Source organism: Macaca mulatta, chromosome 9 (assembly GCF_049350105.2).
Source record: "Macaca mulatta isolate MMU2019108-1 chromosome 9, T2T-MMU8v2.0, whole genome shotgun sequence".
In the NCBI taxonomy this organism is placed as follows: Eukaryota; Metazoa; Chordata; class Mammalia; order Primates; family Cercopithecidae; genus Macaca; species Macaca mulatta.
In genome coordinates this window covers 104,382,717-104,408,608 of record NC_133414.1, presented here as the reverse complement: position 1 = coordinate 104,408,608, position 25,892 = coordinate 104,382,717, and the positions used below count along the sequence as shown (strand labels likewise).

Genomic DNA, 25,892 nt, shown 5'->3' with positions numbered 1-25,892 from the left:
CCCACCTCAGCCTCCAGCTACTCAAAAGGCTGAGGTGGGAAGATCACTTGAGCCTAGGTTGCAGTGAGCTGAGATCATGTCACTATACTCCAGCCTGAGTGACAGAGTGACACCCTGTCTCAAAACAAACAAACAAAAATGTAATTCCCAGCTTGCAGACACAGTCTATTCACATTTACACCGACCAACCCTTTGTAATGTTTCACTTGCGTTCCCTATTGCTCCTCCTTCCTACGCCCTCATGCTCCCTTTAAAACACAGGCACCTTGTGTAAATTAGAATGAAGTTCAGCTGTTTCCACTACTGTCAATAGTTACTGAATAACATCAGTTGTCACCACTTCAATTAAAGTCCAGCTTTGTTTATCTTTGACGGCCTGGATTAAATTTATAGGCGGCCATTATTTTGGACTGAGCTCCTACACTAAGCCCCAACAGACCAAACCAAAATGGAATCACTGATGCTAAAGTGCCAGACAATCAAACTGAAACTTTTTTTTTTTTTTTGAGACGGAGTTTCGCTCTTGTTGCCCAGGCTGGAGTGCAATGCCGCAATCTTGGCTCACGGAAACCTCTGCCTCCCGGGTTCAAGTGATTCTGCCTCAGCCTCCCAAGTAGCTGGGATTACAGGCATAAACCATCACACCTGGCCAATTTTGTATTTTTAGTAGAGATGGGGTTTCTCCATGTTAGCCAGGCTGGTCTCAAACTCCCAACCTCAGGTGATCCGCCCGCCTCGGCCTCCCAAAGTGCTAGGATTAGAGGCGTCAGCCACTCCACCCAGCCTAAATTTTTTTTTATTTTGCGACAGAATCTCACTCTGTCACCCTGGCTGGAGTGCAGTGGCACAATCTCAACTTACTGCGGCCTCTGTCTCCTGGATTCAAGCAATTCTCCTGCCTCAGCCTCCCGAGTAGCTGGGACTACAGGTGCGCACCACCACACCCGGCTAATTTTTCATATTTTTAGTAGAGATGGAGTTTTACCTTGTTGCCCAGGCTGGTCACGAACTCCTGAGGTCTGACAATCTGCCCACCTTAGCCTCTCAAAGTGCTAGGATTACAGGCGTGAGCCACCACGCCCAGCGTCCAACTGAAACTTTAAGGAAGCAGGAAAACCCCAAGTAGACCATTTTTCCTAAAAACAGGTGATTGCAGCAACCAATCAGAAGGAGCCCAGTCAGGCCAGGCACAGTTGATCACACCTGTAATCCCAACGCTTTGGGAGGCCAAGGCGAGCAGATCACTTGAGGTCAGGAGTTCGAGACCAGCCTGACCAACATGGTGAAACGCTGTCTCTACTAAAAATACAAAAGTTAGCCGGGCATGGTTGTGGGTGCCTGTAATCCCAACTACTCAGGAGGCTGAGGCAGGAGAATCACTTGAACCCAGAAGGTTCAGTGCAATGAGCCAAGATCGCATCATTGCACTCCAGCCTGGGCAATAGAGCGAGAGTCCATCTCAAGAAAAAAAAAAAAAAAGAGACCCAGTCAACCTGAACAGGTATCATTAAGGAAGTCCCCTTTGCTTTAACCCGTATAAGTAACCTGATGTTAACCAATCTTTTTGTGTTATTCTGTTTTCTTACTCCTGCTTTAGCTACTTTAGAAAACCAACTACTCTACCATACCCACTGGAGCACTTCGTCTGTTCTTTAGAAGAGATGCTGCCCAATTCGTGAGCCACTAACAAAAGCTAATTAGATCTTTAAACTAAATTTGTTGAAATAATGCTTTCTCATAGCCTCATAGTATGGACTCAGTATGAATGGGTTCTATATGGAATCTAAATTCAGATACTTAATTTCTGTGCAGTCTGTACACCAACTTAGCAGTATGATTGATGGTTGCTAGTTCTATGAAACTGTAGTACAGTTTGCCTGGTGTCCTAGCAGTATGTGGTTCAAGAATGCAAATTCTATCTTAAGACTTAGCCCTTCTGTATTGTCACTCCATAAATCATTTTGTAAATTAAAAAAAAAAATTTGTAAAGACAGGGTCTCACTCTGTCACCTAGGCTGGAGTGGTAATGAATGTGATCATGGCTTTCTGTAGCATTGACCTCCCAGGCTCAAGTGATCCTACCACCTCAACCTCCCAAGTAGGAAGGACTATAGGCTCACACCACCACACCAGGCTAATTTTTTCTTTTTCTATTTTTTTTTTTTTTTTTTGGTAGAGGCAAGGTCTCGCTATGTTGCCCAGGCTGATCTCAAACTTCTGGGCTCAAGCCATCCTTCTGCCTCAGCCTCCCAAAGTGCTGAGATTACAGGTGTGAGCCATTGCACCTGGCCTATATCATTTAATGTGGGGACTCTCTTTGTCCTTAGATGACCATTTTTAAACTTATGTGACCATAAATGACCATGAATGACCATTCACAACAACAAAAATTCATTCTTGAGATAGAATACGTAAATGGATTCTTCATTTTTAAAAAAATTAGAACTCATATTTGAAATTTTAATAGAAAGCTGTAGGCCGGGCGCAGTGGGTCACGCCTGTAATCCCAGCACTTTGGGAAGCTGAGGTGGGCAGATCACTTGAGGTTGGGAGTTCAAGACCAGCCTGACAAACATAGTGAAACCTCTTCTCTACTAAAAATACTAAAAATACAAAAAATTAGCCAGGCATGGTGGCGAATGCCTGTGATCCCAGCTACTCGGGAGGCTGAGATGGGAGAATCGCTTGAACTGAGGAGGTGGAGGTTGCAGTGAGTTGAGATTGTGCCACTGCACTCCAGCCTGGGAGACACAGCAAGACTTCATCTTAAAAAAAAAAAAAGAAAAAGAAAGAAAACAAACTATAGGCTGGGTGCAGTGGCTCATGTCTGTAATCCCAGCACTTTGGGAGGCCGAAGTGGGCAGATCACCTGAGGTCAGGAGTTCGAGACCAGCCTGGCCAACATGGTGAAACCCTGTCTCTACTAAAAATATAAAAATCAGCCAGGCATGGTGGCACATGCCTGTAATCTCAGCTATTCCAGAGGCTGAGAGAGGAGAATCACTTGAACCCAGAGATGGAGTCTACAGTGAGCCGAGATCACACCACTGCACTCCAGCCTGGGCAACAAACAGAGCGAGACGAAAGAAAGAAAGAAAGAAAGAAAGAGAGAGAGGGAAGGAAGGAAGGAAGGAAGGAGGGAAGGAGGGAAGGAGGGAAGGAAGGAAGGAAGGAAGGAAGGAAGGAAGGAAGGAAGGAAGGAAGGAAGGAAGGAAGGAAGGAAGGAAGGAGGGAAGGAAAGAGGGAGGGAAGGAAGGAAGGAAACCAAACTATAGATTTTAAAACATTTTGTCAGCTAAAATACATGCAAATTTTAAAACAAGACACATATCACTGACTAAAGATTCAATAGGCCAAAGGCTATTTTGGCCTGCCACCTTTTTTGTCAAACTATGGCCTGCCACCTTTTTTGTCAGTGAAGTTTTTTGGACCACAGTTATGCCCATTCTTTTACATATGTATGCTTTCATGCTATAATGGCAGAGCTGAGTAGTTATGATACAGATACTATGATTTGCGTAGGGGTGAAAAGGGTGTGATACCTTTTGTTCCCATCATAAGGGTCAGGGCAGACACTTCTATAACAAAAGACAGGTTAACGAGAGAAAAGTGTAACAAGTTTATTTAATCATGGTTTTACATGACATGGGAACCTTCAAAATGAAGACCCAGAGATATAGAAAAAACTGTCCATTTTTATGCTTAGATGCAACGAAGAGTGGTCAGTCATGTACAACTGTGGCAAAGGGTGCACTAGACCGAGAAGAGGAAGATGAGCAAGACCCGTTTGCTCAGGTTCTTCTTGGCATCTCTGTTGTAGCATTTCTTCCTCTCAGGTATAGAACAGGATCCTGGAATGGGGGTCTTATGACCTACAGTCAAGCCAGATAGGTCAGGGAATTTCTTTATGACCATCTCTAGACAGAAAGGTGGGGAGAGGTTAGAATAATATTTTTAGGCCTTATAACCCACCGTGGAGAAGAAGGATTCTAGTTTCTATGGGTTGCCCTGGGGGACAAAGCGGGGAAGAGACAGAAGGGCAGGAGGTCAGAGAGAGCTGCTTCTGAGGCTTTCGCTTTGGGGTAGCATTTCCTGAGTCTCGACATCCGGAAAGCCTAAATATTTGCCACCTAGTGTTTTACAGAAGTTTTCCGGCCCCATCAATAGACAATCCACCACAGAGATGCCAATTGCTAAGTGCTGCTTTTCCAGCGAAGCGTCAGACAGCTCATGTTCATCATGGGCTGACCTTTCCTGCCACTTCCAGGCATATTCTTCGGGATTAAATTAGGTAGTGTCACAGTACCTGGCACATAGCTGTTTACTGAGCTTTATGTTTACGAGGTTATTATTGTCAGATATGGCACACTGACTTTTAAAAACAAATTATTACAAAATAAGAGTAACCTGAAAATACTTTATATATATATATCTTGTGTGTGTGTGTGTGTGTGTGTGTGTGTGTGTGTGTGTGTGTTTGAGACAGAGTCTGGCTCTGTTGCCCAGGCTGGAGTGCAGTGACGCGATCTTGGCCCCCTGCAATCTCTGCCTCCCAGGCTCAAGCCATCCTCCCACCTCAGTCTCTCCAGTAGCTGGGACTACAGGCATGCACCACCACATCCGGCTAATTTTTGTATTTTTTGTAGAGATGGGGTCTCACTTTGTTGCCCAGGCTGGTCTCAAACTCCTGAGTTCAAGTGATCCTCCTGCCTCGACCTCCCAAAGTGTGGGGATTATAGGCATGAGCCACTGGGCCCAGCCAGTATTATGTTTTTAAAGTAAATTTTTATTATATTTTAGTAATTTAATAATGTTAACAATTTGCAAAACATTACTGTTGGTGGAACATAGTTTGGGAAGTGCCGTAGGCCCTTGATAGTCAAAACATGCTTGGTGGACCAGTATGGGCATCAACTGGAGCTTGCCCCAGACTACTGGATAAAATCTACCTTTTAACAAGATCTCCAGGTGAGTCATACATACAGTAAAGTTTGAGGAGCACTTCCAGGTACATCTCAAGGATTTTATTTTATTTTATTTTATTTTATGTTTATTTATTTATTTTAGACGGAGTCTCACTTTGTCACCCAGGCTGGAGTGCAGTGGCGCCATCTCGGCTCACTGCAACCTCTGCCTCCGAGGTTCAAATGATTCTCCTGCCTCAGCCTCCCGAGTAGCAGGGAATACTGGTGCATGCCACCACGCCCAGCTAATTTTTGTATTTTTAATAGAGACGGGGGTTTCACCATGTTTGCCAGGCTGGTCTCGAACTCCCAACTTCAGGTGATCCAGCCACCTCAGCCTCCCAAAGTGCTGGCATTACAGGTGTGAGCCACTGCGCCCGGCCTATTTTTAAACATTTTAAAACATGTCTTTGATGCCAGGCACTTTGGGAGGCTGAGGCCGGCAGATCACCTGAGGTCGGCAGTTTGAAACCAGCCTGACCAACATGGAGAAATCCCATCTCTACTAAAAATGCAAAATTAGCCGGACATGGTGGTACATGCCTGTAATCCCAGCTACTCAGGATGCTGAGGCAGGAGAATCACTTAAACCCGGGTAGCGGAGGTTGTGGTGAGCCCAGATCACAACATTGCACTCCAGACTGGGCAACGAAATCTAAACTCTGTCTCAACAACAACAACAACGACAACAACATGTCTTTGGTACACATCTGCATCTATTTCTATGGGCATAACAAAAGGTGAAATTGCAAGGTCATAGGATATATGTGTATGTTCAACTTTATTAGACACCACTAAACAATTTTCCTAAGTGACTATGCCAATTTACACTCTCACAGCAGGGTACGAGAGTTTCAGCTGTTTACCATCGTTTGGTATTGTTGGTATTTTTATTTTTATTTATTTATTTATTTTTTATTTTTTTTGAGACACAGTCTCATTCTGTCCCCCAGGCTGGAGTGCAGTGGCACGATCTCAGCTTACTGCAAGCTCCGCCTCCCGCGTTCACGCCACTCTCCTGCCTCAGCCTCCCAAGTAGCTGGGACTACAGGCAATCGCCACCACGCCCAGCTACTTTTTTATATTTTCAGCAGAGACGGGGTTTCACTGTGTTAGCCAGGATGGTCTCGATCTCCTGACCTCATGTTCCACCCATCTCGGCCTCCCAAAGTGCTGGGATTACAGGCATGAGCCACCGCGCCCGGCCAGCATTTTTATTTTTTATTTTCTTTATTTTTTCGAGGCAAGCATGGTTGTAGAGGGAGACAATATTAATCAGCTTAACAACCCACAACTCTTGGACCAACTGTTAGTCTTTTAAATTTTGGCCATTCTCATGGATGTAGTAGGTATATACACTGTGGTCTTAAATAGCATTTCTTTGCATACTAATGAGCTTAAGAAACTTTTCATGTTTATTGACTTTTCAATGTTGCCTTTTGTAAAGTCTTTCACCTATTTTTTTTTTTTTTTTTTTGAGACAGGGTCTCATTCTGTCACCCAGGCTAGAGTGCAGTGGTGCAGTCATAGCTTACTGCAGCCTCAAAATCCTGGACTAAAACAATCCTCCCACCTCAGCCTTCCAAGTCGCTAGGACGACAGGTGTGTGCCATCATGCCCAGCTGATTTTATTTTATTTTATTTTTTGAGATGGAGTTTCGCTTTTATTGCCCAGGCTGGAGTGCAATGGCGCGATCTCAGCTCACTGCAACCTCTGCCTCCCGGGTTCAAGCGATTCTCCTGCCTCAGCCTCTCAAGTACCTGGGATTACAGGCATGTGCCACCACACCCAGCGAGCTTTGTATTTTTAGTAGAGATGGGGTTTCTCCATGTTGGTCAGGCTGGTCTCGAACTCCTGACCTCAGGTGATCCGTTCACCTTGGCCTCCCAAAGTGCTGGGATCACAGGCATAAGCCACTGCGCCCGGCCTCTTTTCTGTTCTCTTTTCTTTTCTTTGAGACAAAGTCTCGCTCTGCCGCGCAGGCTGGAGTGCAGTGGCAAAATCTCAGCTCACTGCAACCTCCGCCTCCCAGGTTCAAGCCATTCTCCTGCCTCAGCCTCCTGAGGCAATCTCTGTAGGTAAATTATATAATCTTCCAAAGGCCCTTTTACAACTTGCAGAGAGGAAATCAAGGAGTTGCTAGCAATATGAGAAAAGTTAACACCTTGTCAACTTTTTGTATTTTCAATAGAGATGGGATTTCACCATGTTGGTCAGGCTGGCCTTGAACTCCTGACCTCAGATGATCCGCCTGCCTCAGCCCCCCAACGTACTGGGACTACAGGCGTGAGCTACTGCATCCAACCATGCCCAGCTGATTTTTAAATTTTTTTTAGAGACAGGGTTCTTGCTATGTTGCCCAGTCTAATTTTGAACTCCTGGCCCCAAGTGATCTTGCTTGGCCTCCCAAAACACTGGGATTACAGGCGTGAGGCACCATGCCTGGCCTGTCAGCCATTTTTTAATTGTGTCATCAATCCTTAGTGCTTTGTAGGAGTCCTATATATTTTGGGTCTGAGCTCTTCTGTTACTTTTATTATTATCACTCTTTGGCTTGTCTTTTCACTCTTAGCGGTATATATTGTACATCTTTTCTAGTTTGTTTCCAGTGAGTGGTTTCGGCACCATGCAGTCAACCACTGCCAAAGCAGAACTTGGTCTCCTATTTTAATGACTAAATTTTATTCCAGGCCGGGCTTGGTGGCTCACGCCTGTACTCACAGCACTTTGGGAGGCCGAGGCAGCGGATCACCTGAGGTCAGGAGTTCGAGACCAGCCTGACCACCATGGTGAAACTCCATTTCTACTTTTAAAAATAAAAAAATTTAGCCAGGCATGATGGCCGGCTCCTGTGATCCCAGCTACTCAGGAGGCTGAGGCAGGAGAATCACTTGAACCGGGAGGCAAAAGGTTACAGTGAGCTGAGATTGCACCACTGCATTCCAGCCTGGGCGACAGAGGGAGACATCGTCCTAAAAACAAAAAAGTGTATTCCAGTAATGCGTGCATCATGATGAAGACCCACCCATCATCAGCAGGAATTAGTTTGAGAAGCTTTTTAAAAAGATAATGAGCTGAGAAAGAATCAGATCCCGGCAAGGTAAGTTTTAATAAATGAAAAGACAGAGGGAAAAGCAAGATCTGGGTGGGTACCTGAGGCCCTCCAGGGCCCTGTACTCTCAGGCAACTATTGGCATTCATGAGAAGAACCAGAATTAAACAAGGATATATGCAAGAAAGCAGCCAGTAAACACATACGATACCAAAATCAGGAGGAAACCACTTGACAGTTTGGCCCAGGGACAAGTCTGATGGTGTGTGTATTTGCATGTCTCTTTGCTCAGCACATTTCTGCCTCATCATAGGGAGAGTTGCACAGGAAGCAATTTGGATTTGGATTTAGATTTCTCATATTGCTAGCAACTCCTCGATTTCCTCTCTGCAAGTTGTAAAGGGCCTTGGGAAGATTATATAATTTACCTACAGATATTGCTCTTTTTACTTTATGGCAGTCTTATAGAAGGAATGATTGTTCCAGTATTCATAACTGATTCAGAGTTTCTTCTCACTTACTGGTTTTTAGCCCTAATTGCATATGAAAGTTGGCTACAGATCTTTTTTTCCTGCCTCCTATCTCCCAGCTACAGATTATATATATATGTATACTAACTGAGTTGGTGGGGGTGGGGTGGAGAGGACTGGATATTGGACTGTTTGCAAGTCCTCCTCGTGATCCTCATATGTGGTTAAGGCCAGAGAACCACTGCTGACATTGCAAAGATAAGGTTGTCCACGAGATGGAGATAAAGCCCTTCTCAGTGAAAAATGCGCCACACACTCAAAACCCATTCTCTGACTTTATGTCTACACCAACTCCAATTTATGGTTTCTTCTTTTAAATTTTTTTTTTTTTTTTTTGAGGCAGAGTCTTATTCTGTCACCCAGGCTGGAGTGCAATGGCTTGGTCTCGGCTCACTACAACCTCCTCCTCCCGGGTTCAAGCAATTTTCCTGCCTCAGACTCCCAAGGAGCTGGGACTACAGGCATGTGCCACCACACCCAGATAATTTTTGTATTTTTAGTAAAGATGGGTTTTCACTATGTTGGCCAGGCTGGTCTCGAACTCCTGATCTCATAGTCCACCCGCCTCGGTCTCCCAAAGTGCTGGGATTACAGGCGTGAGCCACCGTGCCCAGCCCTTATTATTATTTTTTTTTTTAGAGACAAGATCTTGTTCTGTCACCCGGGATGGAGTGCAGTGGTTCCATCATAGCTCACTGCAGCCTGGAACTCCTGGGCTCAAGTGATCCTCCAGGCTCAGCTTCTCGAGTAACTGGGACTACAGGCGCTCACCGCCTTGCCTAATTTTTTATTTTTTGTAGAGGCAAGGTCTCACTATGTTGCCCAGGCTGGTTTTGAACTCCTGTCCTCAAGCCATCCTCCCATCCTGGCGTCCCAAATTGCTGGGATTACAGGCATGAACCATGGAACCTGGCTGACTCCAATTGATGTAATGTGCCAAGTGGGGACAAACGTGGGAAGGTAGGTAACATTACCTTTGGTACCGCTGCTTGCCAGTCAAAGAAATTTTTGCCACCACAGAGGAAAAGACCAGGAACTAACTTTAAAAATGACAGCCAGGGATGGATATGGTGGCTCATGCCTGAAATCCCAGCACTTTGGGAGACTGAAACAGAAGGATCGCTTGAGCCCAGGAGTTGAAGACCAGCCTGGACAACATAGGCAGACCTCATTTCTACAAAAAGTAAAAGTAAAAACATTAGCCAGGCAAAGTGGCTCTTACCTGTAGTCCCAGCTACTCTGGAGGCTGAGGTGGGAGGATCATTTGAGCCCAGGAGGTGAAGCCTGCAGTGAGCCATGATCATGTCACTGCACTCCAGCCTGGGCAACAGACAGACTGAGATCCTGTTTCTAAATAAATAAATTAATTAAATAAATTAAATAATAAAGTAAAATAAAAATGACAGCTAGGTGTGGTGGCTCATGCCTGTAATACCAGCAACTCAAGAGGCTGAGGCAGGAAGACTGCTTGAGCCCAGGAATTGGAGGTTGCCGTGAGCTATGATCGTGCCTCTGTACTCCAGACTGGACAACAGAGCAATACCCCATCTCATTTAAAAAAAAAAAAAAAAAAGAAAAAGAAAGAAAAAATGACACATGGTTAAAAATATTTCTTATTTGGCCAGGCGTGGTGGCTCACGCCTGTAATCCTAGCACTTTGGGAGGCCGAGGTGGGTAGATCACTTGAGGTCAGGAGTTCGAAACCAGCTTGGCCATCATTGTGAAACCCTGTCTCTATTAAAAATACCGTGGTGGTGCATGCCTGTAATCCCAGCTACTCAGGAGGCTGAGGCAGGAGAATCGCTTGAATCCGGGAGGCAGAGGTTGCAGTGAGCCAAGATTGTGCCACCACACTCCAGCCTGGGTGACCGAGCGAGACTCCATCTCAAAAAAAAAAAAAAAATCTCTTATTCACCCAGTTACCTGAATTAGCATCTAGAAATATTTTCAATCATTTTCCTAGTTCACTTTGATAAAATAGACCATATAAACTGACACCAAAACTGAAAATGAGAAAGGAGTGTAATATTGTTCATATTTTATGGAGTGGAAATTTTTGAAATGAGATCATTCTGTAAATTATGTAGATAGAAATCAACATCTGCACAAGTAAATTAGTGTAAGATGTGTTGCTCACAGAATCTTAGGAAATATGCAGATGCAATAATGTGGTTTTGATTTTTTTCTTAAGTCTGAAGTACTTGATTGGCACCTCCCAATCATTTCTCCCATCTCACTTGTCTAGCTCTGTCATAGAAGCTGTAAAAGCTACAAACTCCATCTCTCTGTTCCCTTGTAGGGAGAGATGGTCAATGAGATGTAAGTGGAATCACTAAGGAGGGTTTCCCTTCCTGAATAAAATGACAACACCTCAGTACAAGAAATGTCTTTTTCCCTTGTCCCTCCACCCCCGACCTCTTACTACCATCTTCCTGGGGACATGAAACTTAGAAGTGGAGCAGCCACCACTGTCCATGAGATGACAAGTGTGAGGACAAAAGCCAGTGTAACTAACAAGGGTAGAATGGACAGGTGAGAGCAGCCCGGGTCCCTCCTTGACGGCGACTATGGGCAGCTCCTATGCGGATGAGCCTCCCGAGTAGCTGGGACTACAGGGGACTGCCTATCCCTGCACTTGCTATCAAGGGAAAAGCCACTGTTGATCAGGCTTCCTGTTGTTCTCCGATGTTGTTAGGGCAGGAACACTTGGCAGATTTCCTGGTATTTACAGTTAGGCACTTAATAAATGGAGTAATTTATCCCTTACTGACCATCACTGAGAAGTTACTATATTGACATATAGACCATAAATATTTATTTATTTTTATTTTTGCAGGACATCGGAGTTTTATTAATACTCAAATTAGTCTCCTATAAATATATTTATAATGTTGATTTTAGACATTATGCTTTCTAAAGAGACCCTGTGGGCTTTAGACAAAGCTAAGACTTGAGAAGCTCAAGTTCCTTTTTTGTTGTTGTTATTATTTCTGAAAAGCATGTATTAAGTGCCTAATTGTAAATACCAAGAAATCTGCCAAGTGTTCCTGCCCTAACAACATTTTCTGAGCCAAAATGCACAGTTTGGGTTGGGCACAGTGGCTCACACTTGTAATTCCAGCACTTTGAGAGGCCAAGGTGGGAAGCCAGGAGTTCAAAACCAGCCTGGGCAACATAGTGAGACCCTGACTCTATATAAAACAAAGAAAAAGAAAACAAAATGCCTAGCTTGACATATCAAATGAATATTTTCAACAGAACTGTGCTAGATAATCCAGACCGTCATGGCTCTGCCTGACACAGCCTATGATTTCTTCAGGGTAAGCACCAGCTCAGGACACGTAGATCACTGCTATGGCCGAACACACAGACAATGACGCAGAAACAATAAACCAAATAGCAACAGACAACAAGGTGTTCGCATCAAGACAAGCCTAATTTGGGCAAGGCATGGTGGTTCACACCTGTAATCCCAGCACTTTGGAAGGCTGAGGTAGTCAGATGGTTTGAGCCCAGAAGGTCAAGACCAGCCTGGGCAACATAGCAAGGCCCTGTCTGTACAAAAAATATAAAAATTAGCCAGGCATGGTGGCGCATGTCTGTTGTCCCAGCTACTTGAGAGGCTGAAATGGGAGGACTGAGTCTGGGAAGTCAAGGCTGCAGTGAGCCATGATCTTGCCACAGCACTGGGAGACAGAGTGAGACCCAGTTTCAAAAATAAATAAATGGGCTGGGCGTGGTGGCTCACGTCTATAATCCCAGCACTTTGGGAGGCCGAGGAGGGCAGATTATGAGGTCAGGCATTCCAGACCAGCCTGGCCAACAAGGTAAAACCCTATCTCTACTAAAAATACAAAAATTAGCCAGGTGTGGTGGTGCATGTCTGTAATCCCAGCTACTCAGGAGGCTGAGGCAGGAGAATCGCTTGAACCTGGGAGGTGGAGGTTGCAGTGAGCTGAGATCGTGCCACTGCACTCCAGCCTGGGCGACAGAGAGAAACTTCATCTCAAAAGAAAAAGAAAGATGAAAGAAAAAGAGAAAGGAAAGAAAAAAGGAAGGAAGGAAGGAAGGAAGGAAGGAAGGAAGGAAGGAAGGAAGGAAGGAAGGAAGGAAGGAAGGAAGGAAGGGAGGGAGGAAGGGAGAGAGGGAGGGAGGGAGAGAGGGAGGGAGGGAGGGAGGGAGGAAGGAAGGAAGGGAGGATGAAGGAAGGAAGGAAGGAAGGAAGGAAGGGGGGAAGGGGAAGGGGAAGGGGAAGTGGAGGAAGAAAGGAAAAAGCGGGAAGAAAGGAAAAATAGGAAAGAAAGGAAAGAGACCTAAGTTGATTTTAAGAGTAAACAACAAGGCATCTAATTGGAAGAAGAACTGGGAATGAGTAAGAGTTCCACATTTTGATTCAGCAGAATGGTAATTTGCTATTCAGAGGTCAGAATATTCAGGATAGTTGCTATTCTGTGGTCTGCAGCAAAAGGATTTAATGGAAGAGGATTTCCGTGAATTCACTGGCTGTTTAAGGAACTGGAGAAAACTGAGTTGGCAAATGGGGAAAAGATATTATAGGCACATGATGTCACCTTGGAAAAGGTCATGAAGGCAAAGGCAGGCCCTCCCTGGAGCACAACATAGGAATGTGTCCCCTGGGGCTGTGTCATATGCCATCCCCGTGAGCAGCGCAGGGGAAGGTGACAGTGCACTTGGATAAGGCAGAGGTGATTGACTAAGAAGTGGGAGGAAGTAAATGACATTAAATGTTGAACTTCATTGGGGTCTGCTCCTACACACTTCTTTCCTGCTTTTATTTTATGACATGCTGTTAACTCTCAACGTTCTTTTTTTTTTTGAGATGGAGTTTTGCTCTTGTTGCCGAGGCTGGAGTGCAATGACACAATCTTGGCTCACCCCGCAACCTCTGCCTCCAGGGTTCAACCTATTCTCCTGCCTCAGCCTCCCGAGTAGGTGGGATTATAGGCATGCACCACCACGCCTGCTAATTTTGTATTTTTAGTAGAGATGTGGTTTCTCCATGTTGGTCAGCCTGGTCTCAAACTCCTGACCTCAGGTGATCGCCCACCTCAGCCTCCGGAAGTGCTGGAATTACAGGCGTGAGCCACCGCGCCCGACCTTAACTCTCAACTTTCTATCTCCAAACCTAATCTCTCCCTGAATCTCAAACTCATTTCCAGCTGCCTCCTGGCCATCTCCACCTGGACTTTTGCATAGTCATTTCAAACTCACCATGTCCAAATAGGAACTTCCTTTTTTTTTTTTTTCCTGAGACAGAGTCTTCGCGCTGTCACCCAGGCTGGAGTACAGTGGCTCAATCTCAGCTCACTGCAAACTCTGCCTCCTGGGTTCAAGCGATTCTCATGCCTCAGCCTCCCGAGTAGCTGGGATTACAGGAGCACGCCACCATGCCCAGCTAATTTTTGTATTTTTAGTAGAGACGGGGTTTCACCATGTTAGTCAGGCTGGTCTTGAACTCCTGACCTCATGATCTGCCAGCCTCAGCCTCTCAAAGTGCTGGGATTACAGGCGTGAGCCACTGCGCCTGGCTCCAAAAAGGAACTTCTTAAAGTGTCTTTTCTTTCTGTATGTTCCTTTTCTCAGTCCATTTTTAATTTCTTTTTCCCCAATGTATTGAGGTATAATTGACACAGTCTATATTTGTTGACAACTATTTATCAAGTGCCTACTCTGTGCCACTCACTGTGCTAGGGCTGGGATAGAAGGATGAGCAAGACCACACATGGTTCCACCCCACTGCCTTTTCACTCTAGAGAAGCAGACTGCCACCGAACAAATAAGCCCGGCCCAGCATGGTGGTTCAGGCCTGCACTTTGGGAGGCCAAGGTGAGAGGATTGCTTGAGCCTGGGAGTTTGAGACCAGCCTGGGCGACATAGTGAGACCCTGTTCCTACAAAAAATAAAAAATTACCTGGGTGTGGTGCTCGTGCCTGTAGCCCCAGCTATTTGGGAGGCTGACATGGGAGGATTGCTAGAAGCCAGGAAGTTGAGGCTACAGTAAGCTGCGAAGGTGCCACTGCACTCCAGCCTGGGTGACAGAGCAACACCCTGTCTCAAAACAAATGAACAAAAAAACCCACAATTACATATTTCCATCTATGATGATAAAGGAATGGAAGTGAGTGCCATCCGAGAGCGCAAAAGGGGAACTTGAGATTTAACTAAGTAGAATTTTACCCACCTCAGCACCTATGGTAGAAAACTGGATGTCATTCTTTCCTTTCCTTCTCTTACGGTACACATAAAACCAATCACCTCATCTTGCCTATTTGACCCCCTAAGTATTTCTCAAGCCCGCTTCCTATTTCCCTTCTTCATTATTCTAGCTGAGACTGTCACCCTCTTCTACTTGGACCATGCATTACTTTTTGATGCCAGGCTTTGTACGCTTTCGCCTTCTGCTTCACTCTACCACCCCACCATGGCTTTTCATACTGCCTCCAGACAACTTTATTCAAGACCTATATCTGACCATGTGGCTTTCCTGCCTAAAGCCTTTCCCATTTTGTGTTAAAAAGTCAACCTCACTTTTAAATAAATTAATACATTTTATGGGGGAGGAGTATAGTTTTAGGTTTACAGAAAAATTGAACAGAATGTGTACAGAGAGTTTCAGAATACCCACCCCCAGCTTTTTTTTTTTTTTTTTTGAGACTGGGTCTTGCCAGGTGAGCCAGGCTGGAGTGCAGTGGAGCTATCTTGGCTCACTGCGACCTCCACCTCCCAGGTTCAAGTGATTCTCCTGTCTCAGTCTCCCAAAGTGCTAGGATTACAGGTGCCCGCCACCATGCCTGGCTAATTTTTGTATTTTTAGTAGAGATGGGGTTTCACTGTATTGGCCAGGCTGGTCTCGAACTCCTGCCCTCAAGTGATCAGCCTGCCTCGGCCTCCCAAAGTGCTGGGATTACAGGCGTGAGGCACCTGGCAATATCCCCTATTATTAATATCTCGCATTAGTGTGGCACATTTGTTACAATTGATAAATCAGTATTGATATATTATTGTTAACTAGACTTCATAGTTTACTTTACAGCTCACTCTTTGTGCCGTTTTTTTTTTTTCTATAATTTTACTTTTTTTTTTTTTTTGAGACAGAGTTTTACTCTTGTCATCCAGGCTGGAGTGCAATGGCACAATCTCGGCTCACTGCAACCTCTGCCTCCAGAGTTCAAGCAATTCTCCTGCCTCACCTTTGCAAGTAGCTGGGATTACAGGTGCCCACCACCATGCCCAGCTAATTTTTGTATTTTTAGTAGAGACGAGGGTTCACCATGTTGGCCAGACTGGTCTCAAACTCCTGACCTCAGGTAATCTGCCCATCTCAGCCTCTCAAAGTGCTGGGATTACAGGCGTGAACCACCACACCTGGTTAATTTTCCTCTTTTCAATGTCACCAATTTTGCAGTAATGTTTTTTCTTCTGCTTGTTTTAGAGATGGCATCTCACTATGTTGCCCAGGCTGGAGTGCAGTGGTGCAATCAAACTCCTGGGCTTAAGCCGTCCTTCCACCTCAGCCTCCTGAGTAGCTGGGACTACAGGTGTGCACCACCAGCCTGGCTAATTAAAAAAAACAATTTTTTTTTTTTAAGACAGGGTCCCACCATGTTGCCCAGGCTGGTCTCGAACTCCTGAGCTCACTTGTTTGGATTTTGATTGGGATTGCATTGAGCCTATAGATCAAGTTGGGAAGAAATGACATCTTAACAGTATGAGTCATCCTGTCCATTAATATGAAATATCTCTTCGTTTATTAATATTTAGATCTTCTTGACTTCGTCATCACAGTTTTGTAGCTTTCCTCAGGTGTATCTTTTATACATTTGGTATAATCTGTATAATCCAACCATATGTTGTCTATAATAGACTCACTTTGGATACAAAGACACAAGGAAGTTGAGAGCAAAATAATGGAAAAGATACTTCATGCAAATAGTAACCAAAATAGAGATGAGGTGGCTATATTATTATCAGATAAAATAGATTATTGCCAAGCATGGTGGCACGTACCTGTAGTCCCAGCTACTCCGGAGGCTGAGGCACAAGATCACTTAAGCACAGGAGTTCGAGGTTGCAGTGCACTGCCCTCCAGTCTGGGCAACACTGTGAGATGCTGTCTCTAAAACAAACAAACAAACAAACATTATAAGTCAAAAAAAGGTTATGAGAGATAACAAAGGATATTACATTTTGATAAAACTAATTTTTTAAGAACATGTGACAATTGTAAACATACACACATCTAATAACTCCAAAATATATGAAGCAAAAGCTGACAGAATCAAAGACAGAAATACAATAATGGAGGAATATATATATATAAATATATATATATATATATATATATTTTTTTTTTTTTGAGATGGAGTTTCTCTCTTGTTGCCCAGGCTGGAGTGCAATGGAGTGATCTCAGCTCACTGCAACCTCTGCCTCCTGGGTTCAAGTGATTCTTCTGCCTCAGCCTCCCGATAGCTGGGATTACAGGCATGCTCAACCACACCTGGCTACTTATGTATTTTTAGTAGAGACGGGGTTTCTCCCTGTTGGTCAGGCTGGTCTGCAACTCCCCACCTCAGGCGATCCACCCATCTCGGCCTCCCAAAGTGCTGGGATTACAGGCGTGAGCCACCGCGCCTGGCCTGGAGGAATACATTAAAGGGACTTCTCTGGCCGGGCGCGGTGGCTCAAGCCTGTAATCCCAGCACTTTGGGAGGCCGAGATGGGCGGATCACGAGGTCAGGAGATCGAGACCATCCTGGCTAACACGGTGAAACCCCGTCTCTACTAAAAAAATACAAAAAAACTAGCCAGGCGAGGTGGCGGGCGCCTGTAGTCCCAGCTACTCGGGAGGCTGAGGCGGGAGAATGGTGGGAACCCAGGAGGTGGAGCTTGCAGTGAGCTGAGATCCGGCCACTGCACTCCAGCCTGGGCAACAGAGCGAGACTCCGTCCCAAAAAAAAAAAAGGAGTTCTCCAATACAATAAAGAGAGTTCTACAATAATGGTTAGAGACTTCAATAACCCACATTCAATAATGAATAGAACAACCAGACAGAAGAGTAATTAGGAAAGAGAAGACTTGAAAAACCCTATATGCTAGTGAGACCCAACAGATGTATACAGCACATGTACTTAACAAGAGCAGAATACACACTCTTCTCAATGCAAATGGACATTCTCCAAGAGAGACCATATATTAGGCCACAAAACAAATTTTAATAAATTTTAAAAGATTGGGCCAGGTGGGGTGGCTCACATCTGTAATCCCAGCACTTTGGGAGGCCAAGGGAGGTTGAGCTCAGGAGTTTGAGGCTAACCAGGGCAACATAATGAGACCCCATCTCTTTTTATAAAATAAAATAAAAATATTTTATCATATTGTATTATATCATATCATGTTTTCCAATCACAATGAAATGAAACTAGAAATCAATAACAGAAAGAGGTCGGGCACGTTGGTTCACGCCTGTAATCCCAGGACTTTGGGAGGCCAAGGCGGATGGATCACCTGAGGTCAAGAGTCCCAGACCAGCCTGGCCAACATGGTGAAACCCTATCTCTACTAAAAATACAAAAATTAGCTGGGCGTGGTGGTGGGCGCCTATAATCCCAGCTATTTGGGAGGCTGAGGCAGGAGAATCACTTGAACCCAGGAGGCAGAGGTTGTAGTGAGCTGAGATCATGCCACTGCACTCCAGCCTGGGCGACACAGCGAGACTCTGTCTCGAAAACAAAAAAAAAATCAAAGAAGGAAAACTGAAAAGCTAACAAATATGTACAATAACACACGCTGAAACAACCAACAGGTCAAAGAAGAAGTCAAAAAGGAAATAAGGACAGATATATAAATAAATGGAGAATGGAACAGAATTGAGATCCCAGAAAGAAACCTTTCTATATATGATCAATTACTTTTTGACAAGGGTGCGAAGACCATTCAGTTTGGGACATACAATCTTTTCAACAAATGTTGATGGGTATCCAAATGCCAAGAATGAAGCTGGACCTTTACCTTATACCATATACAAAAATTAACTCAGAATGGACCAAAGACCTAAACTTAATAGCTAAAAGTATAAAACCCTTAAAAGAAAACAAAAGGGAAAATCTTTATGACATTAATTTGGCAATGAGAGCTTGGATATAACATTAAGAGTTCAGGCAACAAAAGAAAAAATAAATTGGACTTCAAATAAAAACCTTTAATTCAAGGCCAGGCGTGGTGGCTCAGGCCTGTAATCCCAACACTTTGGGAGGCTGAGGCGGGTGGATCACCTGAGGTCGGGAGTTCAAGACCAGCCTGACCAACATGGAGAAACACCATCTCTACTAAACATACAAAATTAGCTGGGCATGGGGGTGCATGCCTGTAATCCCAGCTCCACGGGAGGCTGACGCAGGAGAATCGCTTGAACCCAGGAGACAGAGGTTGCAGTGAGCCGAGATCACGCCATTGCACTCCAGCCTGGGCAATAACAGTGAAAACTCTGTCTAAAAAATAAATTAATAAAAATAAATAAAAACCTTTAGTTCATCATAGGACACTATCAAGACAGTGGACATCTCACAGAATGGGAGAAAATACTTGCAAGCCATATATCTGATAAAGGATTAAAATCCAGAATATATAAAGAACACCATGCCGGGCACAGTGGCTCACACCTGTAATCCCAGCACTTTGGGAGGCTGAGGTGGGTAGATCGCTTGAGGTCAGGAGTTCGAGACCAGCCTGGCCAACATGGCAAAACCCCATCTCTACTAAAAATACAAAAATTAGCCGGGTGTGGTGGTGGGCGCCTGTAATCCCAGCTACTCAGGAGGCGGAGGCAGGAGAATCACTTGAACCCAGGAGGCGGAGGTTGCGGTGAGCCAAGATCGTGCCACTGCACTCCAGCCTGGGCAACAGAGAAAGACCTTGTCTCAAAAATAAATAAACAAAAATAACAAATATTCACTATAATGTGGAAAAATTGGAACCCTATGCATTGTTATTGGGAATATAAAATGTTGCAGCTACTCTGGAAAACAATTTGGCCATTTCTCATAAAATTAAACATAGCATCACCATATTATCCAGCCAATCCACTCTTAGGTCTATTCCTAAAAGAACTGAAAGCAGGGACTCAAACAGATCCTTGTACGACAATGTTCATAGTGGCATTATTGATAATGGCCAAGAGGTGAATACAACCCAAATGACCTTCAATGGATAAACCAATCAACAAAATGTGGAAATAACCAGAATGGAAACAATGGAATATTATTCAGCTATAAAAAGAAACGAAGTTCTGATACATGCCAAAACATGGATGAATCCTGAAAACATTGTGCGAAATGAAATAAGACACAAAAGGACAAATACTATATGATTCCACTCATATAAGATACCTAGAATAGGCATATTCATGGAGACAGAAAGTAGAAGTCAGCAGGGACCTGGAGGAAGGAGAATGAGAAGTTAGTGTTCAGTAAGTACAGAGTTTCTGTCTGGAATGATGAATTTCTGGAAATAGTGGTGATGGTTACCAAACATTGTGAATGTACTTAATGAAATACCACTGAATTATATTAATACACTTAAAATGATTAAAATTATAAATTTTATGTTATGTATACCTCACCAGAATTTTTTTAACTTCCAATTATTTATTCCAAATTTATAGGAGAGCAATTGACTTTTGTATATTAACCTACCTGCAACCTTCTTATAATCACTTTTTGTTGGTTCTTTGGGATTTCTTTATATAAATAATTATGTCATCTGTGAACAAAGACAGTTTTATTTCCTCCTTCCCAATCTGGATGCCTTTTCTTTTCTCATCATATTGTATTAACTAGAACCTCCTGTGCAATGTTGAATAGGAGTAGTGAGAGGAAACATTCTTGTTCCTGATCCAAGGGAGAAAGCATATAGTTTCTCACCATTAATTATGATGTTGGTTGTAGGTTTTTTGCAAATATTCTTTATCAAGTTGAGGATGTTCCCCTCTTAATCAGTTTGCTGCGAGTTTTTATGGTGAATGGATGATTGATTTTGTGAAATACTTTTTCTGCATCTATTGAGCGAAATGCTTTTTCTGCATTGATATGATTTTTCTTTGTTAGTCTATTGATGTAATGGATTAAAGTGACTGGTTTTCCTGTCAAACCAGCCTTGCATACCTGGGATAAATCTCACTTGGTCATAACATGTAATTCTTTTTTTACATTGTTGAATTCTGTTTAAGTTCATATGTGCTGCTATAACAAAATACTTGAGACTGGGTAATTTAAAAGAACAGAAATGTGTTCACAGCTCTGGAGCTAGGTAGTACAAGATTAAGGCACTGGTAGGTTCAGTTTTCTGGTGAGCGCTACTCTCAGCTTCTAGGATGGCATCTCCTCATCCTTCAGAGGGGAAGAACACGGTGTCCTTACATGGCCAAAGGGGCAGAACGGAACAACACTGAAGGCTGCAAAACCCCCACCTCTTAATACTCTTGCATTGGACATTTCCACATGAATTTTGGACAGTAACATTCAAACCATAGCAGATTTCATGTGGTAATATGTTGTCGAGAATTTTTGTATCTCCAATACAAAAGATACAAAAAAGATACATTTTGTACATGGTAGATATATTGGTCTGTAGTTTTCTCCTCCTGTAATATCTTCTGTTTCTGTATTAGAATAATGCTGGTTTCATAGAAATAAGGAAATATTCCCTCCGCTTCTATTTTCTGGAAGAGATTGTAGAGAAGTGGTATTAGTTCTTAGAATTCGCCAGTGAAAAGACTTGGGCTTGATGCTTTCTTTTTTGGAAGATTATTGATTCAATTTTAAAAGTAGATATAGGTCTATTAAAATTACCTTTCTCTATTGGTGAGTTTTGGTAGATTATCTCTCTCAAGGAATTGGTCCATTTCATCTAAGTTACCAAATTTGTGGGCATAAATCTTTTTTTTTTTTTTGAGACGGAGTCTCCCTCTGTCACCAGACTGGAATGCAGTGGCTCAATCTTGGCTCACTGCAACCTCCACCTCCCAGGTTCAAGCGATTCTCCTGCCTCAGCCTCCAGAGTAGCTAGGACTACAGGTGCATGCCACCATGGCCAGCTGATTTTTGTATTTTTAGTAGAGATGGAGTTTCACCATGTTGGTCAGGATGGTCTCCATCTCCTGACCTCGTGATCCACCCGTCTTAGCCTCCCAAAGTGCTGGGATTACAGGCATAAGCCATCACGCCCAGCCTTTTTTTTTTTTTTTTTTTTTTGAGATGGAGTCTAGCTCTGTTGCCCAGGCTGGCATGCAGTGGCACTATCTTGGCTCACTGTAACCTCCGCCTCCTGGGTTCAAGCCATTCTTGTGCCTCAGCCTCCCCAGTAGCTGAGATTACAGGCAACAGCCACCACACCCAGCTAATTTTTTATTTTTAGTAGAGACAGGCTTTCGCCATATTGGCCAGGCTGGTCTTGAACTCCTGACCTCAGGTGATCTGCCCACCTCGGCCTCCCAAAGTGCTGGGATTACAGGCGTGAGCCACCACGCCTGGCCGACTTTTTTCTTCTTACATGGCCATCATAGAACCTTTATTAGACTTTTAATGTCTGTGGGTTAGTAAACTCTTTTTTATTTCTTAGTAATTTGTGTTTTCTCTTTTTCTTGGCTAGCCAGTCCAGAAGTTTACCAATTTTATTTATTGCTTCAAAGATTTAGCTTTTGGTTTCAGCTTTTATGTTTTGATTTTCTCCATAATTTTCCTCTTTTTAATGTCATCCATTTTTTATCTATTTTTTTCTTCTGTTTGTTTTAGGTTTACGTAATTCTTATTTCTCTAGTTTCCTAAGGTGTAAGCTTAGATTTTTTATTTTACATCTTTCTTCTTTTCTAATATATTCATTCAATACTATAAATTTTCCTCTAGCACTGCTTTTGCTGCATCCCATAAATTTTGATAAGCCACATTTTCATTTTCATTTAGTTCAAATTTTTTTTTTAATTTATCTTAAGACTTCTTTGACTCATGTGTTATTTGGAAGTATGTTGTCTAATGACCAAATGTGGGTTTGCTGCCACCCACAAGTTTTGATGAGTCATATTTTCATTTTCATTTAGTTCAAAATATTTCTTAACATTTCTCTTGAGACTTCTTTGGCCCATGTGTTATTTCAGAGTATGTTGTCTAATGACCAAATAATTGGTGGCTTTCCAGCTGTCTTTCTGTTACTGATTTCTAGTTTAATTCCATTGTGATGTGAATATACTTTGTAAGATTTTTACTCTTTCAAATGTGTTAGAAGTGTGTTTTATGCCCCAGAACATAGTCTGTCTTGGAGAATATTTCATCTGAGTTTGAGAAGAGTGTATACTTGCACTTGTTGGATGAAGCAGTCTATACATGTCAACAGGTTCAGCTGATTGATGATACCCTTCAGCTCAGCTATGTCCTGAGTCCATCAATTACTATTAGATAGGTGTTGAGGTATCCAACTATAACAGTGGATCTGTTTTTTCTTGCAATTCTCTCCTTTGATGGATTCCATATTTTGAGGCTCTGTTGCTAGGTCCCCACATGTTAAAGACTGCTATGTCTTTCTGGAGAATTGACCCCTAGTCATTATGAAATGCCCCTCTTACTCCTGGAAGTTGCGCTTGGCCACTTCGGACTCGGCGTCTGAAGCCTCCTCATGCCGGCATGAAGGAGGTGGACGGCCCCTGGTTTTGTGAGGTTGGCTTACATGAGCTGCTGTTATCCACACAGCAGCAGCCAGGGACTAGTGATGAAGTACTAAGTGTCTGGTCAGAGCTCTGGGCCTTATCTGTCTCCATGTCGACTCCCGCGATCATTTTTGCCTTCCCTTAGTTTGTCGTCGAATCCACCTGGATGAAACCGTTTGCTTTTTCCTGCAAATGCTTCCCATTTTAGCAACGGCCGCTTGCAGTTTGGCCACAGAGTCTAAGCTCTTCCCGGGCAATTCGCATATGGTTTTTTCGTCGTGCAAAAGTCTCTCCTGGGGCTTCCACGGCTCCCGCAGCTCGGCCCAGCTCCGCCTGAGTCCCGGGATCTGGGGCTGAGCCCCCGCCGCGAAAACCTCCGGAGCCCCGGAGATGAGCGGTGGACGCTCGGGCCCGGAGCCCCTCGGCGCCCCGAGCTCGCGCCCCAGCCGCGGACGTTAAGGGTTTTGATCCGTTACCCAGCGGCTGTCGAAAAAGGAGCACGACTGAACTTCCACCGACAATCGTTTAAATACTGCAGGCGAAGGATGGGTTCTTATTGTGAGCACCTACTGAGCTCTATTTAATATTTGGGAGAGGGCCAGGGTAATTTTTGTTGTTTTGGGGGTTAGGTTTTTTAAACTTTTTTTTCTTTTTTCTGTACCAAAAAGTGACTAATTTCTCATTGTGAATCGTGTCCTCCCCCGTCTTTGCCTTCAGGCTCCTTCGGGCAAACCGGCAGCTGAGTCCAGCCTGTGAACTTGAACTTGCTGAAGAAGCTCCCGGAGGCCCCCTGCTGGCCGCCGCCTTTGCCAAAGGGAGAGGCTGGAGTCACCCTGTTGGGCCCCATTTCTGGGGCCGGCACCTGTTGGGCTGCCCGGCCGCGCGTACCTGGTCCCACCCGGGGCTCTGCCCACTCCGCTGATGAAGCGGGTAGAAAGGAGGCCGCAGGGACACTCTGAGGGAGCTGTGCCGGGCGGGCACCTCCCAGCTGCTCACCGTGGGGTGTAGCACCGAAGCCTGGTTGGGCTGCAAGGAGACCAACTGGGATTCCCGGGCTGGTGGCCGGGGAGACGGGGTAGAGGTGAGAAGCAAGAGCCCAGGAGGCCTCAGGCCCCAGCGCTGTGGGGCTGCCGTTGTCGTTCTGGGTGGAGGTCCGGCCAAACTGGCTTTCGCCCCGAGTGAGGAATTCCTGCTCTTTTTGGTGTTGGTGGAGAGGTCGCTGTTCACAGGAGGGGCGGGGTTCGTCCCCTCCAGGCTAGTAGGGAGCTGGCTGGCCCGTTTCTGTGTTGCTGCCCTTCCGCGCTGTCTCCTGATCCTGTTCAGGCTCTGGGTGGCTCCTCTGAGTCTTCTTAGGCCGTGAAAGATGGGAAAGGCAGGTTGCTGAAACCACCGCTGCTCTGGGCTGGCAGAGACCCTGAGCTGTACCTCCTGGGATGAAAGAGAACCCAGGAGCAGGCAGGTGACCACGCGTCCTCATAGTCCTCAGCAAGTCCTGGATCTCTTCCTGTCTGTAACCCGTGGATACCATGAACTTAGTTTGCAGGGGGTCCTCCCAGTGGGAGAGTGGCTGCATACAGCGCTTAAGTTCCTCACCTTCATGACCCGCATTCATCCATGGATCCCTCACACTGTGCTCTGAAGGGCCTCTCTTGCTGCAATTGACAATGAGAAATTTCCTCAGCAAGTTTTCACTCTCCAGGGACATGGAGGAGGGAATGGAATACATCCTGCTCAGTACCTGCTCTCATAGCTCCTTGAGGTTCTGTCCATCGAAAAATAAGGATCCGCTTCCCAGTATATACAGGATAACTCCCAGACTCCATGCATCCACCAGCTCATATCTGTGGCTCTAGAAGAATTCCAGGGCAGCCTAAGGGGACTGCCACAAAAGGTACCCAGCTTGCTGTGAAAGGTGAATTTATTCCTGAACCCAACCTCTGATGTTCATGTTAACATGGACAATACACTTCTGGTGACAGCTTGCACAGCAGACACTTTTGGTGGAATTTGCTTCAGGCCTCTTTCCTGCTCTGAGTAGGTATTCACAAACTTCTTGCTAGCATGCTTGGTGATGAGACAGAGATTCCTCACTATCAATCACAGCAAATCCTTCACTATATTGGGGTGATCCGAGCCTTAATGATTCCTACTTTGTGGATGGTGTCTAGAGGCTGGAGGAGATCTGCTGAGTCTCATCAATGAACTTCACAGCTGCTGCTTTCCCAGTCAGGATGTCCTGGACCAACCCCACCTTAGCCAGGTTGTCCTTGACGATGGTCTCAAGGATCCTAGCTGCCAGTAAGGGTCCCTTCTCAGCAGAGATGGCTGAGAGGCCCTGCGGCATGTGGGACTTACTGGTGGGCTTGGAGTCAAGGTGTCCCAGGTCGGCTTAAATTTGGGAAACGCTGGTGAGAAGCTTGGTCCAAATCACCTGAAAAGAAAATCACATGCATAGTTCACCTGAACAACGGAGCTCTATAATGGAATTAAAGCACAACGCTGGACAAAAATCAAAGTAAGCAAAAGCAACAAACTGAAAAGGAAATGCTGAGTAAAAAAGAACTTAAAAATTTAGAAAAATAAAAGAAAAAAGAATAAGAAGAACCAGTAACCTCAGCCAAGCCAGGGACTT

The 25,892-nt window shown here is 44.6% G+C and overlaps 1 long non-coding RNA gene across 2 annotated transcripts in view; it reads right to left on the bottom strand.

The window, feature by feature from the left end:
- Positions 1-3,785: 3,785 nt before the first annotated feature.
- LOC107000223 (uncharacterized) overlaps positions 3,786-25,892 on the bottom strand; it is a 28,022-nt gene continuing 5,915 nt past the window's right edge. Inside the window, exons 2-5 of one of the 2 annotated variants that reach the window (XR_013398135.1) lie at positions 25,616-25,691; positions 19,953-20,000; positions 16,576-16,684; positions 3,786-3,917 (exon numbers count right to left, since the gene is read on the bottom strand). This is a non-coding gene — a long non-coding RNA (uncharacterized LOC107000223). The remainder of the gene's footprint in view (positions 3,918-16,575; positions 16,685-19,952; positions 20,001-25,615; positions 25,692-25,892) is intronic. The other variant, XR_013398136.1, reaches the window with a different exon arrangement.